This window comes from Crinia signifera, unplaced genomic scaffold, assembly GCF_055691185.1.
Source record: "Crinia signifera unplaced genomic scaffold, ASM5569118v1 HAP2_SCAFFOLD_818, whole genome shotgun sequence".
In the NCBI taxonomy this organism is placed as follows: Eukaryota; Metazoa; Chordata; class Amphibia; order Anura; family Myobatrachidae; genus Crinia; species Crinia signifera.
The window spans coordinates 17661-34645 of NW_028142728.1; the positions used below are offsets into that span (position 1 = coordinate 17661).

Below are 16985 nucleotides of genomic sequence, written 5' to 3' on the forward strand. Positions count from 1 at the left end.
CACCTGGGAGAGGCAGACTTGTTTGCTCTGCCCTCTCGAAGCCTTGCAGCACTCCCGAGCTGCCTAGGAGGGTCAGACTTTCCTGCTCTGCCCTCTGAAGCCTCCACCGCTCCGGAGCCGCCGCCGAGGGTCAGACTTTCTGCTCTGCCCTCCGAAGCTCTGCAACGCTCCCCAGCCTCCGTGGAGGGTTAGACTTGCTTTGCTCTGCCCTCTGAAGCCGTGCATCGCTCTCTAGCCACCTTGGAGGGTTAGACTTGTGTTGCTCTGCCCTCTGAAGAGATTTCCTCCTTCCCCTCCTGCCGGGGTCCCGGAAAAGACCCTTTTGCCCCGAGAAGCCGGAAGGATGGCCACAGCCTCCGCTCCAGCCCCCCTCGCCGGGAAGAAGGGCAAGTCCCCGGCCGAAACCCCAGCAAATGTGGCCGGCCCCAGCTCCTGCCCCCCTTCAGGGACACCACCAGCGGTGCCCGCCAGGGATGGCTCCAAGGCTACCCCAGCCCTGGAACCCTGGATGAGGCAAACCGTGGTGATGAAGCTGAAGGAGGTGGACGGACAGGTGCCGGACCTTTCGCTGGTGCAATTCGGCAAGATGATGGTCCTGGACCAAGGATTCTCGGCCCCCGAAGTCCTCAGCACCCAGACCTTCATCAAGGGGATCTTTTATGTCACCTTCGCCACCATTGCCATCTGCAAGAGGTATTGGGAGGCGGTGAAAGCGGCGAAGCCTGATTCCCCTCTCTCTCGCTTTGTGGGCAACTGCCCTATTCAAAGGGAGGAGAGGCGGGTGACGGTTTCAATGCGAAGTCCACATGTGCCTGCCAAAGACATCGTCACATTCCTGAACAGATCCTGCACGGTCATCAGGGACCCCACAAGGGTCCTGCTGAGCAACGGGCTCTGGGACGTAAAGTGGTCGGTGGTGGTCAGGCTCCACAAGGACACTTCGTGCCCAGACGGAGTCAAGCACCTCAAACAGTGCTTCTCCCTGGGGGGAACCGCTGGACTCATCTACTACGCGGATCAACCACGCACCTGTCGAAAGTGCAGTGGGAAAGACCACGTGGGAAGAGAGTGCAAGGTCTCGGCATGCAAGTTCTGTCACGTGGCCGGCCACGAGACAAAGGACTGCCCCACGAAGCTCGTCTGCAACCTGTGCGGCAAAGGAGACCACCTCTACAAGGCATGCCCTGACAGAGCGAGATCCTACGCCGCAGCAGTGAAGGGAGTTACCCCCATGGTGCCTCCCCAGCCGGTACAGAAGCAGCCAAAGCCGAAGCCGCAGAGACAAGGTGGTAAGAAACCCTCCCCTGCCCCTGTCATCCCCACCCCTCCTCCCCTACCTCCCTCTGTGACAGCACCCCCCTCCACTGCTGCTCACCCCCCTCCCTCACCCTCCCGACCTCTTGCCCAACCCACCCCTCTTCCCTCCACCCCCTCTGCCCCTCCCCTCTCCGAGGAGGAGTTTCCACCCCTTGCCCCTGCAGGCCCGACTACGCTGAGACGGAAGAGGAAGGTGTTGGAGAGCCCCGCTGCCGACCCGGAAACTTCCAAAAAGGCAGCAGTTGAGTTGGTGGAACCACCCCAGCCCGCCCCCTCCCTCGAGGAGGAGATGGCGGCCTTGGTGGAATGTTACGACGAGTTTGGGGCGACTGAACTCGTCTGCGACAGCGACATCGACCAGCTGCTTGGCATTACGGAACCAACCCATGAAGGAGATCCAGCTGCAGAGCCGGACGCTGCCCCCCCTGATGGGAGTGGTAACGTAAACGTATCGTAACCTAACCTGCCCTTTCTCTAAACAGATGGTAGCTTTTAATATTCTTACCATTAATGTGAGGAGCATTAAGGATAAGGCTAGGAGACAGTCTGTTTTTACTTTCCTTGACTATCAGAAATGCGATGTTTACATGTTGCAGGAATGCTCTCTCCCTTTCTCCAGGTCATACAAGCACCTGGCCCGGCAGTGGTCCCATGGCCCGTCCTACTGGTCCGGTGGAGGTGAGTGTAAGTCTGCAGGGGTAGCTATTCTGATCAGGGGGAGCCTCTTCACGCTGGATTCTGTTCAGGAGCTTGTCTGCGGCAGGTTACTTGTCGTAGACGGCTCCTGGGCAGGTGAGCCTATCAGGCTTATCTGCGTGTATGCTTCACCTATCAAGAATGAGCGTTTGGAATTATTCCAGACCCTGCGGACCCAGCTCGCCACCACCAGGGCTGTAGTGATGGCTGGAGACTTCAACTGCCCGATCGAAGGGGATGGACGAAGCACCTGCAACTCTGCGAAGTTGGACATCACGTCCAATCTGCTCCGGGAAATGGTGGCCGAAGCGTCACTGCGGGACGCTGTGGGCTCCATGGGGGGAGGCTCCGTGAATTTCACGTGGAGCCGCCCCGATGGCTCTGTGCGTTCCCGCATTGACTTCGTGTTCACCTCCCGGGCAGTGCAGCAGGTTAGGCATTCTATGGTTCCCTGCTTCTTCTCTGACCACAGGGCCATTCTCTTCCAAGGTATCCTGGGCCATGGTTTTCCACCTGGCCCAGGCTCCTGGAAGTTGAACTGTGCACTGCTGGAAAAGGAGGAGGTATTGGCTGAACTTAAGGATGCCTACATCACATGGAAAAATGACAAATGTTATTTTGACTGTATGTCTGACTGGTGGGAATATGCCAAATCTAACATCCGCAGTTTCTTTCAGGTCAAAGGGCGTATCCAGGCATGCGACCGTAAGAGGAACCTCAGAAATCTGCAGCGTGAGCTCCAGTCCCTGGTGGACCTCCAGCGGTGCGGCTGGGACGTGAAGGACGACCTGGATGAGACCAAAAAGAGCCTGAAAAGGCACTTTGAGGAGGAGTCCAGACGTATCGTCTTCCGTTCCAAGGTGGAGAATCTGGAGAAGGGTGAGAAGTGCTCTTCTTTCTTTTTCAGGAAACTCCACTCTGGCCACACGCCCCTGACCGAGCTGCGAGATGAGAATGGCATTCCCAGACAGGGGAAGGAGGGCGTGATGAAGGTCGTCCGCGACTACTACAGCGACCTCTACTCCCCTAAGACGACTGACAACGACATGGCCGACAAGTTCCTGTCAGGTATCACTAACCCTATTGATCCTGCAGGCAGATCGGCGCTGGACGCTCCCCTGACGCTGGAGGAGGTATTATCTGCCACCAAATCCTTTAGGCAAGGCAGGACTCCAGGTAACGATGGTCTCCCAGCTGAGCTCTATGTAGCGCTGTGGGATCTAATCGGCCCGGACCTGCTCGAGCTGTATGAGGAGATGGTGGTGGAGGGAAAAATGCCTCCTTCGCTGAGGGAAGGGATGATCACGATCTTGTATAAGCGGAAGGGGGAGAGATGTGAGCTGAAAAATTGGAGGCCCATCTCTCTTCTGAACGTGGACTACAAGATCCTCGCCAAGGTACTGGCCAATAGGCTGAAGGCTGTCATCGGACAGATTGTTCATCCGGATCAGACCTGTGGTATACCTGGCCGCAGGATCGCAGACAGCCTTGCCCTCCTCAGGGACACGGTCCATTACGTGAAAGATCGTAATGTGCGCACGGCCCTGATCAGTCTTGATCAGGAAAAGGCCTTTGACCGTGTCTCTCATGAGCTGATGGGTAAGGTGCTGCGAAAATTTGGTCTTGGTGAATTGTTTTGTTCGTATGTTAGCCTTATGTACCTCGATATCCACAGCACGGTGTTGGTGAACGGCTGGAAGACTGACCCCTTTCCGGTTCTCTCTGGGGTCAGACAAGGCTGCCCTCTTTCACCTCTTCTTTTTGTTTGTGTTATAGAGCTCCTGGCCCTATCCATCAGACAGAATCCAGAGATTAGAGGGATCACCGCACCAGGTCCAGACCACCCAGTGGCCAAGTGCTCGCTGTACATGGACGACGTCACTGTCTTCTGCGCGGATCAACGCTCGGTGGCAGCACTCGTCCAGACCTGTGAGGACTTCGGCCGTGCTTCGGGGGCAAAAGTCAACTGCGGGAAGTCAGAAGCCATGCTCTTCGGAAACTGGCACCTGTCATCCTCGGCTCCTTTCCCATTTACCGTCAAACCGGACCTCATCAAAATTCTGGGTGTCTGGTTCGGTGATGATGGAGCCGCCCGGAAGTGCTGGGATGAGAAACTTGCTACAGTGAGACAGAAAATTGGACTGTGGAGCCTCAGAGACCTTTCCATCGAAGGGAAAGCCCTTGTGCTGCGGAACGAGATCCTTCCCGTCCTACAGTACACAGCCCAGGCCTGGCCGCCGCCAACTGCGGTCTGCAAGGCCATTACCCGGGCCACTTTCCACTTCATCTGGGGCTCCAAAATGGACAGAGTGAAGCGGAGCATTATGTACAAGGATCCCCTCAAAGGTGGCAAAGGCATTCCAGACATTCCAACTATGCTGAGAGCCTTCTTTGTATGTACGTGCATCCGCAGAACTTTGATTGACAGTTGTGCCGGCTCTGCGGGGAACTCCATGTCCCGCTTCTTCCTCCTACCACTGTGGAGGACCCTTAAATGGGACAAGTGGGACAGCTCCATCCCTTACAACTGGACCACTCCGTGGTTTTACCTGGACGTGTCCAAGTTTGTGAGGGAACACCAACTGGAGGGATTAAAACCCGACTTGTGGAAGCCAAAAACTGTCCACAAGCTCATCAGAGCCAAAGACACTATGGAATCGATCCCAGGGCTCCCGGCGGCAACTGTTAAGTTTGTCTGGGAGTGCGTGGCATCCAAGAGACTGACTAATAGACATAAAGACTTGTCATGGATGGCCATCCAGGGGGGTTTGCCTCTCCGGTCATTCATGCACTCCCGAAACTTGTGTAGGTACAGACATTGTCCCTGGTGCCTCGTTCGCGAGGAAACATCTATGCACCTCTTCTGGGACTGCACCTATGCACAGTTGCTGCTGGATGCCCTAGAGACTGAGTTTAAGGACTGTGTGCCCAGGAGCCACCTATCGTACCATTCGGTGCTTTACGGACTGTTCCCCGGCACACACACTGTTGGGGCGACCCAGGAAGCCTGGCGCCTTATAAACTGTTTTAAGGACGCTGTGTGGTTTGCCAGGAATCGCCTCATTATGAGGAGGGAGAGGATGTCCGTGCAGGACTGCCGCAGGCTGATCCACAGCCTGCTCAGAGACTACTCCATCCGGGATAGCCCTGAGGAAGAAGAGGACTAACCCCCCCCTTCTTCTGGCCCTTTCCCCATTGAACTGAGTGATAAGAACTGTGACGTGGCCCCACTCCCCCATTTCACGATGTCTGTTGTTTTATTGATGTCCTGTCTATTTATTGCCCTCCCCTTATATGTGTCTGTCTGGTCAATAAAGCTTCGGGCAACGTGACTCCCCCTCCCTCATCCCCCTCCCCTCCACCCATAGTCTTATCCATAGTCAATGATTGTTTAAGGTTAGAATGAATAGTGCATAGCATGTCTTATGGTATTTGATTTCTTATACTGTATTTCATGAAATGTACTATACAGTTTTGCATGTGTGCTGTGTTTTGGCTGTGCTGCGACACAGTATATATGTCTGAATGTTACCGTCTGTTTTTTGCTTTCTTTATGTACAATAAAGATTTGCCTTTTCAATCAAAAAAAATCTGTTCTTATCAGTTTAATATCTGATACGCCCCCTATCTGGGGGCCATATATTAAATGGATTTTTAGAACAGGGAGATGGAAGAAGAGCTTGCTCTGTCCACTCCACGCATTGACCTGGTATTGCAGTACTTCCAGGACCGGTGCACCTTCCTAATCTGTTATCCAAAAATAGACTATTTCCATTCCTGGCACTTGATTTGGAGTATCAATTGTTTGTGCACCTTTGTATTTAGAAATGCATGCATTTGCTGCTTCAAGGTTTAACCCTTGTGCATAAATACTTTGAAATCCTGCCTCCAGTGTATCATTTTGTGACTATTTCTTGACTCCTTGAATTGTACTTTCTGGAATCGAGGCAGTTAAATATTTTTACGTGACACTACACTTGATATCAGCATGTGCGGCCTAGGCAAAAGACCGGAAGCCTGCCTAAATTAAAGGACTTATCAATCGCTGCGACCTCCCAATAAATATGCAAACACTATGTGACTTACCTACGATCTTACCACGGAAACATCAACTGGATCACAGCAATGGCATTTTTGGACCCCCCTCCCTCTCCATTTGAAATGGCTTGGTTTTTTTTTTTTTCCTCTCTCTTTCTTTCTTTCTTTCTTTATTTCTTATATTTTTTTCTTTTCTTTTTGCGCGCTCTTTTCTCTCTTTTGTTTTGGGAATTTTTTTTCCTCATTTCTTTTGTTTTGGGAATTTTTTTTCCTCTTCCATTTTTTTTCCGAGCCAAACAATTGATGATCATTGAGAGGGGGGATTTAGAAAAAGTATCACTTACCTTCTTCGGACCATCATTTGGGTGGTAACTGCCAATAAAAGAAAACATTGGCCCACCCAGCTCACCTACACATGACTGTCCTGTCTGCCTGTCTGTTCCAAGTGACTGTCTGGCTGTCAGGTTCCGCCGGATTCCGAGTGAGCAGCTTGTGATGTCATAGAGGGCAGATTGTGATGTCACACAAAGGGTCCTGCCACATGAATGCCTGTCCATCTGACTGTCTACTACTGCTGCTGAATGGGCTCAAAACAGGAAAGCCGTCATTGCACCTGATTGTGCAAGATTCCTCCTTCTCCTCTGCAGCAGCTAGCTGATTGATTTAGTCAGCAGCAGTTCGTCAGGGACACAGGCAGGCATGCAGCAGCAAAGAGCGAGGAGACAGCTGGCTGCTGCTGCTTGCCTGTTGGTCGTCTGCCTAGTGGGTGTGTGTCTGTTGACGCGACGTCAACAGACGGGGCGGAGCACATGCAAATTTGGCCTCCTACCCAGCTGAGGCTCCCTTCCCGCCCGCCGACGACCTAATCACAAAATCAGTTGGATGGCTACTCGTCCTCCGGTCCCTGTCCAGCACTTCAAGTCCTAATCACACCTGCCGTACAGCCAGGTATCTTTCAGACTGCAACGACAAAGAAGTGATGTGTGTGTGTTAGATGTGTCCGTGGTGCTGATCTCCTCTCCACCAGTATTGCTGGCCGAATTCAGGTTCGCGCGGTTTGCTGGGAGCCCATTCGGGTTATCGCTTCTCGGCCTTTTGGCTAAGATCAAGTGTAGTATCTGTTCTTATCAGTTTAATATCTGATACGCCCCCTATCTGGGGGCCATATATTAAATGGATTTTTAGAACAGGGAGATGGAAGAAGAGCTTGCTCTGTCCACTCCACGCATTGACCTGGTATTGCAGTACTTCCAGGACCGGTGCACCTTCCTAATCTGTTATCCAAAAATAGACTATTTCCATTCCTGGCACTTGATTTGGAGTATCAATTGTTTGTGCACCTTTGTATTTAGAAATGCATGCATTTGCTGCTTCAAGGTTTAACCCTTGTGCATAAATACTTTGAAATCCTGCCTCCAGTGTATCATTTTGTGACTATTTCTTGACTCCTTGAATTGTACTTTCTGGAATCGAGGCAGTTAAATATTTTTACGTGACACTACACTTGATATCAGCATGTGCGGCCTAGGCAAAAGACCGGAAGCCTGCCTAAATTAAAGGACTTATCAATCGCTGCGACCTCCCAATAAATATGCAAACACTATGTGACTTACCTACGATCTTACCACGGAAACATCAACTGGATCACAGCAATGGCATTTTTGGACCCCCCTCCCTCTCCATTTGAAATGGCTTGGTTTTTTTTTTTTTCCTCTCTCTTTCTTTCTTTCTTTCTTTATTTCTTATATTTTTTTCTTTTCTTTTTGCGCGCTCTTTTCTCTCTTTTGTTTTGGGAATTTTTTTTCCTCATTTCTTTTGTTTTGGGAATTTTTTTTCCTCTTCCATTTTTTTTCCGAGCCAAACAATTGATGATCATTGAGAGGGGGGATTTAGAAAAAGTATCACTTACCTTCTTCGGACCATCATTTGGGTGGTAACTGCCAATAAAAGAAAACATTGGCCCACCCAGCTCACCTACACATGACTGTCCTGTCTGCCTGTCTGTTCCAAGTGACTGTCTGGCTGTCAGGTTCCGCCGGATTCCGAGTGAGCAGCTTGTGATGTCATAGAGGGCAGATTGTGATGTCACACAAAGGGTCCTGCCACATGAATGCCTGTCCATCTGACTGTCTACTACTGCTGCTGAATGGGCTCAAAACAGGAAAGCCGTCATTGCACCTGATTGTGCAAGATTCCTCCTTCTCCTCTGCAGCAGCTAGCTGATTGATTTAGTCAGCAGCAGTTCGTCAGGGACACAGGCAGGCATGCAGCAGCAAAGAGCGAGGAGACAGCTGGCTGCTGCTGCTTGCCTGTTGGTCGTCTGCCTAGTGGGTGTGTGTCTGTTGACGCGACGTCAACAGACGGGGCGGAGCACATGCAAATTTGGCCTCCTACCCAGCTGAGGCTCCCTTCCCGCCCGCCGACGACCTAATCACAAAATCAGTTGGATGGCTACTCGTCCTCCGGTCCCTGTCCAGCACTTCAAGTCCTAATCACACCTGCCGTACAGCCAGGTATCTTTCAGACTGCAACGACAAAGAAGTGATGTGTGTGTGTTAGATGTGTCCGTGGTGCTGATCTCCTCTCCACCAGTATTGCTGGCCGAATTCAGGTTCGCGCGGTTTGCTGGGAGCCCATTCGGGTTATCGCTTCTCGGCCTTTTGGCTAAGATCAAGTGTAGTATCTGTTCTTATCAGTTTAATATCTGATACGCCCCCTATCTGGGGGCCATATATTAAATGGATTTTTAGAACAGGGAGATGGAAGAAGAGCTTGCTCTGTCCACTCCACGCATTGACCTGGTATTGCAGTACTTCCAGGACCGGTGCACCTTCCTAATCTGTTATCCAAAAATAGACTATTTCCATTCCTGGCACTTGATTTGGAGTATCAATTGTTTGTGCACCTTTGTATTTAGAAATGCATGCATTTGCTGCTTCAAGGTTTAACCCTTGTGCATAAATACTTTGAAATCCTGCCTCCAGTGTATCATTTTGTGACTATTTCTTGACTCCTTGAATTGTACTTTCTGGAATCGAGGCAGTTAAATATTTTTACGTGACACTACACTTGATATCAGCATGTGCGGCCTAGGCAAAAGACCGGAAGCCTGCCTAAATTAAAGGACTTATCAATCGCTGCGACCTCCCAATAAATATGCAAACACTATGTGACTTACCTACGATCTTACCACGGAAACATCAACTGGATCACAGCAATGGCATTTTTGGACCCCCCTCCCTCTCCATTTGAAATGGCTTGGTTTTTTTTTTTTTCCTCTCTCTTTCTTTCTTTCTTTCTTTATTTCTTATATTTTTTTCTTTTCTTTTTGCGCGCTCTTTTCTCTCTTTTGTTTTGGGAATTTTTTTTCCTCATTTCTTTTGTTTTGGGAATTTTTTTTCCTCTTCCATTTTTTTTCCGAGCCAAACAATTGATGATCATTGAGAGGGGGGATTTAGAAAAAGTATCACTTACCTTCTTCGGACCATCATTTGGGTGGTAACTGCCAATAAAAGAAAACATTGGCCCACCCAGCTCACCTACACATGACTGTCCTGTCTGCCTGTCTGTTCCAAGTGACTGTCTGGCTGTCAGGTTCCGCCGGATTCCGAGTGAGCAGCTTGTGATGTCATAGAGGGCAGATTGTGATGTCACACAAAGGGTCCTGCCACATGAATGCCTGTCCATCTGACTGTCTACTACTGCTGCTGAATGGGCTCAAAACAGGAAAGCCGTCATTGCACCTGATTGTGCAAGATTCCTCCTTCTCCTCTGCAGCAGCTAGCTGATTGATTTAGTCAGCAGCAGTTCGTCAGGGACACAGGCAGGCATGCAGCAGCAAAGAGCGAGGAGACAGCTGGCTGCTGCTGCTTGCCTGTTGGTCGTCTGCCTAGTGGGTGTGTGTCTGTTGACGCGACGTCAACAGACGGGGCGGAGCACATGCAAATTTGGCCTCCTACCCAGCTGAGGCTCCCTTCCCGCCCGCCGACGACCTAATCACAAAATCAGTTGGATGGCTACTCGTCCTCCGGTCCCTGTCCAGCACTTCAAGTCCTAATCACACCTGCCGTACAGCCAGGTATCTTTCAGACTGCAACGACAAAGAAGTGATGTGTGTGTGTTAGATGTGTCCGTGGTGCTGATCTCCTCTCCACCAGTATTGCTGGCCGAATTCAGGTTCGCGCGGTTTGCTGGGAGCCCATTCGGGTTATCGCTTCTCGGCCTTTTGGCTAAGATCAAGTGTAGTATCTGTTCTTATCAGTTTAATATCTGATACGCCCCCTATCTGGGGGCCATATATTAAATGGATTTTTAGAACAGGGAGATGGAAGAAGAGCTTGCTCTGTCCACTCCACGCATTGACCTGGTATTGCAGTACTTCCAGGACCGGTGCACCTTCCTAATCTGTTATCCAAAAATAGACTATTTCCATTCCTGGCACTTGATTTGGAGTATCAATTGTTTGTGCACCTTTGTATTTAGAAATGCATGCATTTGCTGCTTCAAGGTTTAACCCTTGTGCATAAATACTTTGAAATCCTGCCTCCAGTGTATCATTTTGTGACTATTTCTTGACTCCTTGAATTGTACTTTCTGGAATCGAGGCAGTTAAATATTTTTACGTGACACTACACTTGATATCAGCATGTGCGGCCTAGGCAAAAGACCGGAAGCCTGCCTAAATTAAAGGACTTATCAATCGCTGCGACCTCCCAATAAATATGCAAACACTATGTGACTTACCTACGATCTTACCACGGAAACATCAACTGGATCACAGCAATGGCATTTTTGGACCCCCCTCCCTCTCCATTTGAAATGGCTTGGTTTTTTTTTTTTTCCTCTCTCTTTCTTTCTTTCTTTCTTTATTTCTTATATTTTTTTCTTTTCTTTTTGCGCGCTCTTTTCTCTCTTTTGTTTTGGGAATTTTTTTTCCTCATTTCTTTTGTTTTGGGAATTTTTTTTCCTCTTCCATTTTTTTTCCGAGCCAAACAATTGATGATCATTGAGAGGGGGGATTTAGAAAAAGTATCACTTACCTTCTTCGGACCATCATTTGGGTGGTAACTGCCAATAAAAGAAAACATTGGCCCACCCAGCTCACCTACACATGACTGTCCTGTCTGCCTGTCTGTTCCAAGTGACTGTCTGGCTGTCAGGTTCCGCCGGATTCCGAGTGAGCAGCTTGTGATGTCATAGAGGGCAGATTGTGATGTCACACAAAGGGTCCTGCCACATGAATGCCTGTCCATCTGACTGTCTACTACTGCTGCTGAATGGGCTCAAAACAGGAAAGCCGTCATTGCACCTGATTGTGCAAGATTCCTCCTTCTCCTCTGCAGCAGCTAGCTGATTGATTTAGTCAGCAGCAGTTCGTCAGGGACACAGGCAGGCATGCAGCAGCAAAGAGCGAGGAGACAGCTGGCTGCTGCTGCTTGCCTGTTGGTCGTCTGCCTAGTGGGTGTGTGTCTGTTGACGCGACGTCAACAGACGGGGCGGAGCACATGCAAATTTGGCCTCCTACCCAGCTGAGGCTCCCTTCCCGCCCGCCGACGACCTAATCACAAAATCAGTTGGATGGCTACTCGTCCTCCGGTCCCTGTCCAGCACTTCAAGTCCTAATCACACCTGCCGTACAGCCAGGTATCTTTCAGACTGCAACGACAAAGAAGTGATGTGTGTGTGTTAGATGTGTCCGTGGTGCTGATCTCCTCTCCACCAGTATTGCTGGCCGAATTCAGGTTCGCGCGGTTTGCTGGGAGCCCATTCGGGTTATCGCTTCTCGGCCTTTTGGCTAAGATCAAGTGTAGTATCTGTTCTTATCAGTTTAATATCTGATACGCCCCCTATCTGGGGGCCATATATTAAATGGATTTTTAGAACAGGGAGATGGAAGAAGAGCTTGCTCTGTCCACTCCACGCATTGACCTGGTATTGCAGTACTTCCAGGACCGGTGCACCTTCCTAATCTGTTATCCAAAAATAGACTATTTCCATTCCTGGCACTTGATTTGGAGTATCAATTGTTTGTGCACCTTTGTATTTAGAAATGCATGCATTTGCTGCTTCAAGGTTTAACCCTTGTGCATAAATACTTTGAAATCCTGCCTCCAGTGTATCATTTTGTGACTATTTCTTGACTCCTTGAATTGTACTTTCTGGAATCGAGGCAGTTAAATATTTTTACGTGACACTACACTTGATATCAGCATGTGCGGCCTAGGCAAAAGACCGGAAGCCTGCCTAAATTAAAGGACTTATCAATCGCTGCGACCTCCCAATAAATATGCAAACACTATGTGACTTACCTACGATCTTACCACGGAAACATCAACTGGATCACAGCAATGGCATTTTTGGACCCCCCTCCCTCTCCATTTGAAATGGCTTGGTTTTTTTTTTTTTCCTCTCTCTTTCTTTCTTTCTTTCTTTATTTCTTATATTTTTTTCTTTTCTTTTTGCGCGCTCTTTTCTCTCTTTTGTTTTGGGAATTTTTTTTCCTCATTTCTTTTGTTTTGGGAATTTTTTTTCCTCTTCCATTTTTTTTCCGAGCCAAACAATTGATGATCATTGAGAGGGGGGATTTAGAAAAAGTATCACTTACCTTCTTCGGACCATCATTTGGGTGGTAACTGCCAATAAAAGAAAACATTGGCCCACCCAGCTCACCTACACATGACTGTCCTGTCTGCCTGTCTGTTCCAAGTGACTGTCTGGCTGTCAGGTTCCGCCGGATTCCGAGTGAGCAGCTTGTGATGTCATAGAGGGCAGATTGTGATGTCACACAAAGGGTCCTGCCACATGAATGCCTGTCCATCTGACTGTCTACTACTGCTGCTGAATGGGCTCAAAACAGGAAAGCCGTCATTGCACCTGATTGTGCAAGATTCCTCCTTCTCCTCTGCAGCAGCTAGCTGATTGATTTAGTCAGCAGCAGTTCGTCAGGGACACAGGCAGGCATGCAGCAGCAAAGAGCGAGGAGACAGCTGGCTGCTGCTGCTTGCCTGTTGGTCGTCTGCCTAGTGGGTGTGTGTCTGTTGACGCGACGTCAACAGACGGGGCGGAGCACATGCAAATTTGGCCTCCTACCCAGCTGAGGCTCCCTTCCCGCCCGCCGACGACCTAATCACAAAATCAGTTGGATGGCTACTCGTCCTCCGGTCCCTGTCCAGCACTTCAAGTCCTAATCACACCTGCCGTACAGCCAGGTATCTTTCAGACTGCAACGACAAAGAAGTGATGTGTGTGTGTTAGATGTGTCCGTGGTGCTGATCTCCTCTCCACCAGTATTGCTGGCCGAATTCAGGTTCGCGCGGTTTGCTGGGAGCCCATTCGGGTTATCGCTTCTCGGCCTTTTGGCTAAGATCAAGTGTAGTATCTGTTCTTATCAGTTTAATATCTGATACGCCCCCTATCTGGGGGCCATATATTAAATGGATTTTTAGAACAGGGAGATGGAAGAAGAGCTTGCTCTGTCCACTCCACGCATTGACCTGGTATTGCAGTACTTCCAGGACCGGTGCACCTTCCTAATCTGTTATCCAAAAATAGACTATTTCCATTCCTGGCACTTGATTTGGAGTATCAATTGTTTGTGCACCTTTGTATTTAGAAATGCATGCATTTGCTGCTTCAAGGTTTAACCCTTGTGCATAAATACTTTGAAATCCTGCCTCCAGTGTATCATTTTGTGACTATTTCTTGACTCCTTGAATTGTACTTTCTGGAATCGAGGCAGTTAAATATTTTTACGTGACACTACACTTGATATCAGCATGTGCGGCCTAGGCAAAAGACCGGAAGCCTGCCTAAATTAAAGGACTTATCAATCGCTGCGACCTCCCAATAAATATGCAAACACTATGTGACTTACCTACGATCTTACCACGGAAACATCAACTGGATCACAGCAATGGCATTTTTGGACCCCCCTCCCTCTCCATTTGAAATGGCTTGGTTTTTTTTTTTTTCCTCTCTCTTTCTTTCTTTCTTTCTTTATTTCTTATATTTTTTTCTTTTCTTTTTGCGCGCTCTTTTCTCTCTTTTGTTTTGGGAATTTTTTTTCCTCATTTCTTTTGTTTTGGGAATTTTTTTTCCTCTTCCATTTTTTTTCCGAGCCAAACAATTGATGATCATTGAGAGGGGGGATTTAGAAAAAGTATCACTTACCTTCTTCGGACCATCATTTGGGTGGTAACTGCCAATAAAAGAAAACATTGGCCCACCCAGCTCACCTACACATGACTGTCCTGTCTGCCTGTCTGTTCCAAGTGACTGTCTGGCTGTCAGGTTCCGCCGGATTCCGAGTGAGCAGCTTGTGATGTCATAGAGGGCAGATTGTGATGTCACACAAAGGGTCCTGCCACATGAATGCCTGTCCATCTGACTGTCTACTACTGCTGCTGAATGGGCTCAAAACAGGAAAGCCGTCATTGCACCTGATTGTGCAAGATTCCTCCTTCTCCTCTGCAGCAGCTAGCTGATTGATTTAGTCAGCAGCAGTTCGTCAGGGACACAGGCAGGCATGCAGCAGCAAAGAGCGAGGAGACAGCTGGCTGCTGCTGCTTGCCTGTTGGTCGTCTGCCTAGTGGGTGTGTGTCTGTTGACGCGACGTCAACAGACGGGGCGGAGCACATGCAAATTTGGCCTCCTACCCAGCTGAGGCTCCCTTCCCGCCCGCCGACGACCTAATCACAAAATCAGTTGGATGGCTACTCGTCCTCCGGTCCCTGTCCAGCACTTCAAGTCCTAATCACACCTGCCGTACAGCCAGGTATCTTTCAGACTGCAACGACAAAGAAGTGATGTGTGTGTGTTAGATGTGTCCGTGGTGCTGATCTCCTCTCCACCAGTATTGCTGGCCGAATTCAGGTTCGCGCGGTTTGCTGGGAGCCCATTCGGGTTATCGCTTCTCGGCCTTTTGGCTAAGATCAAGTGTAGTATCTGTTCTTATCAGTTTAATATCTGATACGCCCCCTATCTGGGGGCCATATATTAAATGGATTTTTAGAACAGGGAGATGGAAGAAGAGCTTGCTCTGTCCACTCCACGCATTGACCTGGTATTGCAGTACTTCCAGGACCGGTGCACCTTCCTAATCTGTTATCCAAAAATAGACTATTTCCATTCCTGGCACTTGATTTGGAGTATCAATTGTTTGTGCACCTTTGTATTTAGAAATGCATGCATTTGCTGCTTCAAGGTTTAACCCTTGTGCATAAATACTTTGAAATCCTGCCTCCAGTGTATCATTTTGTGACTATTTCTTGACTCCTTGAATTGTACTTTCTGGAATCGAGGCAGTTAAATATTTTTACGTGACACTACACTTGATATCAGCATGTGCGGCCTAGGCAAAAGACCGGAAGCCTGCCTAAATTAAAGGACTTATCAATCGCTGCGACCTCCCAATAAATATGCAAACACTATGTGACTTACCTACGATCTTACCACGGAAACATCAACTGGATCACAGCAATGGCATTTTTGGACCCCCCTCCCTCTCCATTTGAAATGGCTTGGTTTTTTTTTTTTTCCTCTCTCTTTCTTTCTTTCTTTCTTTATTTCTTATATTTTTTTCTTTTCTTTTTGCGCGCTCTTTTCTCTCTTTTGTTTTGGGAATTTTTTTTCCTCATTTCTTTTGTTTTGGGAATTTTTTTTCCTCTTCCATTTTTTTTCCGAGCCAAACAATTGATGATCATTGAGAGGGGGGATTTAGAAAAAGTATCACTTACCTTCTTCGGACCATCATTTGGGTGGTAACTGCCAATAAAAGAAAACATTGGCCCACCCAGCTCACCTACACATGACTGTCCTGTCTGCCTGTCTGTTCCAAGTGACTGTCTGGCTGTCAGGTTCCGCCGGATTCCGAGTGAGCAGCTTGTGATGTCATAGAGGGCAGATTGTGATGTCACACAAAGGGTCCTGCCACATGAATGCCTGTCCATCTGACTGTCTACTACTGCTGCTGAATGGGCTCAAAACAGGAAAGCCGTCATTGCACCTGATTGTGCAAGATTCCTCCTTCTCCTCTGCAGCAGCTAGCTGATTGATTTAGTCAGCAGCAGTTCGTCAGGGACACAGGCAGGCATGCAGCAGCAAAGAGCGAGGAGACAGCTGGCTGCTGCTGCTTGCCTGTTGGTCGTCTGCCTAGTGGGTGTGTGTCTGTTGACGCGACGTCAACAGACGGGGCGGAGCACATGCAAATTTGGCCTCCTACCCAGCTGAGGCTCCCTTCCCGCCCGCCGACGACCTAATCACAAAATCAGTTGGATGGCTACTCGTCCTCCGGTCCCTGTCCAGCACTTCAAGTCCTAATCACACCTGCCGTACAGCCAGGTATCTTTCAGACTGCAACGACAAAGAAGTGATGTGTGTGTGTTAGATGTGTCCGTGGTGCTGATCTCCTCTCCACCAGTATTGCTGGCCGAATTCAGGTTCGCGCGGTTTGCTGGGAGCCCATTCGGGTTATCGCTTCTCGGCCTTTTGGCTAAGATCAAGTGTAGTATCTGTTCTTATCAGTTTAATATCTGATACGCCCCCTATCTGGGGGCCATATATTAAATGGATTTTTAGAACAGGGAGATGGAAGAAGAGCTTGCTCTGTCCACTCCACGCATTGACCTGGTATTGCAGTACTTCCAGGACCGGTGCACCTTCCTAATCTGTTATCCAAAAATAGACTATTTCCATTCCTGGCACTTGATTTGGAGTATCAATTGTTTGTGCACCTTTGTATTTAGAAATGCATGCATTTGCTGCTTCAAGGTTTAACCCTTGTGCATAAATACTTTGAAATCCTGCCTCCAGTGTATCATTTTGTGACTATTTCTTGACTCCTTGAATTGTACTTTCTGGAATCGAGGCAGTTAAATATTTTTACGTGACACTACACTTGATATCAGCATGTGCGGCCTAGGCAAAAGACCGGAAGC

General features: G+C 48.8%; 7 non-coding genes and 1 pseudogene across 7 annotated transcripts; all 8 read left to right on the top strand.

The window, feature by feature from the left end:
- The first annotated feature begins 5575 nt into the window (after positions 1–5575).
- LOC146056566 (U2 spliceosomal RNA) lies at positions 5576–5756 on the top strand (annotated as a pseudogene).
- Positions 5757–7130: 1374 nt separating this feature from the next.
- LOC146056559 (U2 spliceosomal RNA) lies at positions 7131–7321 on the top strand. Its single transcript, XR_014469343.1, has one exon. It is a non-coding gene; the product is annotated as a U2 spliceosomal RNA (small nuclear RNA).
- A 1374-nt stretch (positions 7322–8695) lies between these two features.
- LOC146056560 (U2 spliceosomal RNA) lies at positions 8696–8886 on the top strand. The gene has a single exon (XR_014469344.1). It is a non-coding gene; the product is annotated as a U2 spliceosomal RNA (small nuclear RNA).
- A 1374-nt stretch (positions 8887–10260) lies between these two features.
- Positions 10261–10451, top strand: LOC146056561 (U2 spliceosomal RNA). The gene has a single exon (XR_014469345.1). It is a non-coding gene; the product is annotated as a U2 spliceosomal RNA (small nuclear RNA).
- Positions 10452–11825: 1374 nt separating this feature from the next.
- On the top strand, positions 11826–12016 carry LOC146056562 (U2 spliceosomal RNA). Its single transcript, XR_014469346.1, has one exon. It is a non-coding gene; the product is annotated as a U2 spliceosomal RNA (small nuclear RNA).
- Positions 12017–13390: 1374 nt separating this feature from the next.
- Positions 13391–13581, top strand: LOC146056563 (U2 spliceosomal RNA). Its single transcript, XR_014469347.1, has one exon. It is a non-coding gene; the product is annotated as a U2 spliceosomal RNA (small nuclear RNA).
- A 1374-nt stretch (positions 13582–14955) lies between these two features.
- On the top strand, positions 14956–15146 carry LOC146056564 (U2 spliceosomal RNA). Its single transcript, XR_014469348.1, has one exon. It is a non-coding gene; the product is annotated as a U2 spliceosomal RNA (small nuclear RNA).
- Positions 15147–16520: 1374 nt separating this feature from the next.
- LOC146056565 (U2 spliceosomal RNA) lies at positions 16521–16711 on the top strand. Its single transcript, XR_014469349.1, has one exon. It is a non-coding gene; the product is annotated as a U2 spliceosomal RNA (small nuclear RNA).
- Positions 16712–16985: the final 274 nt, after the last annotated feature.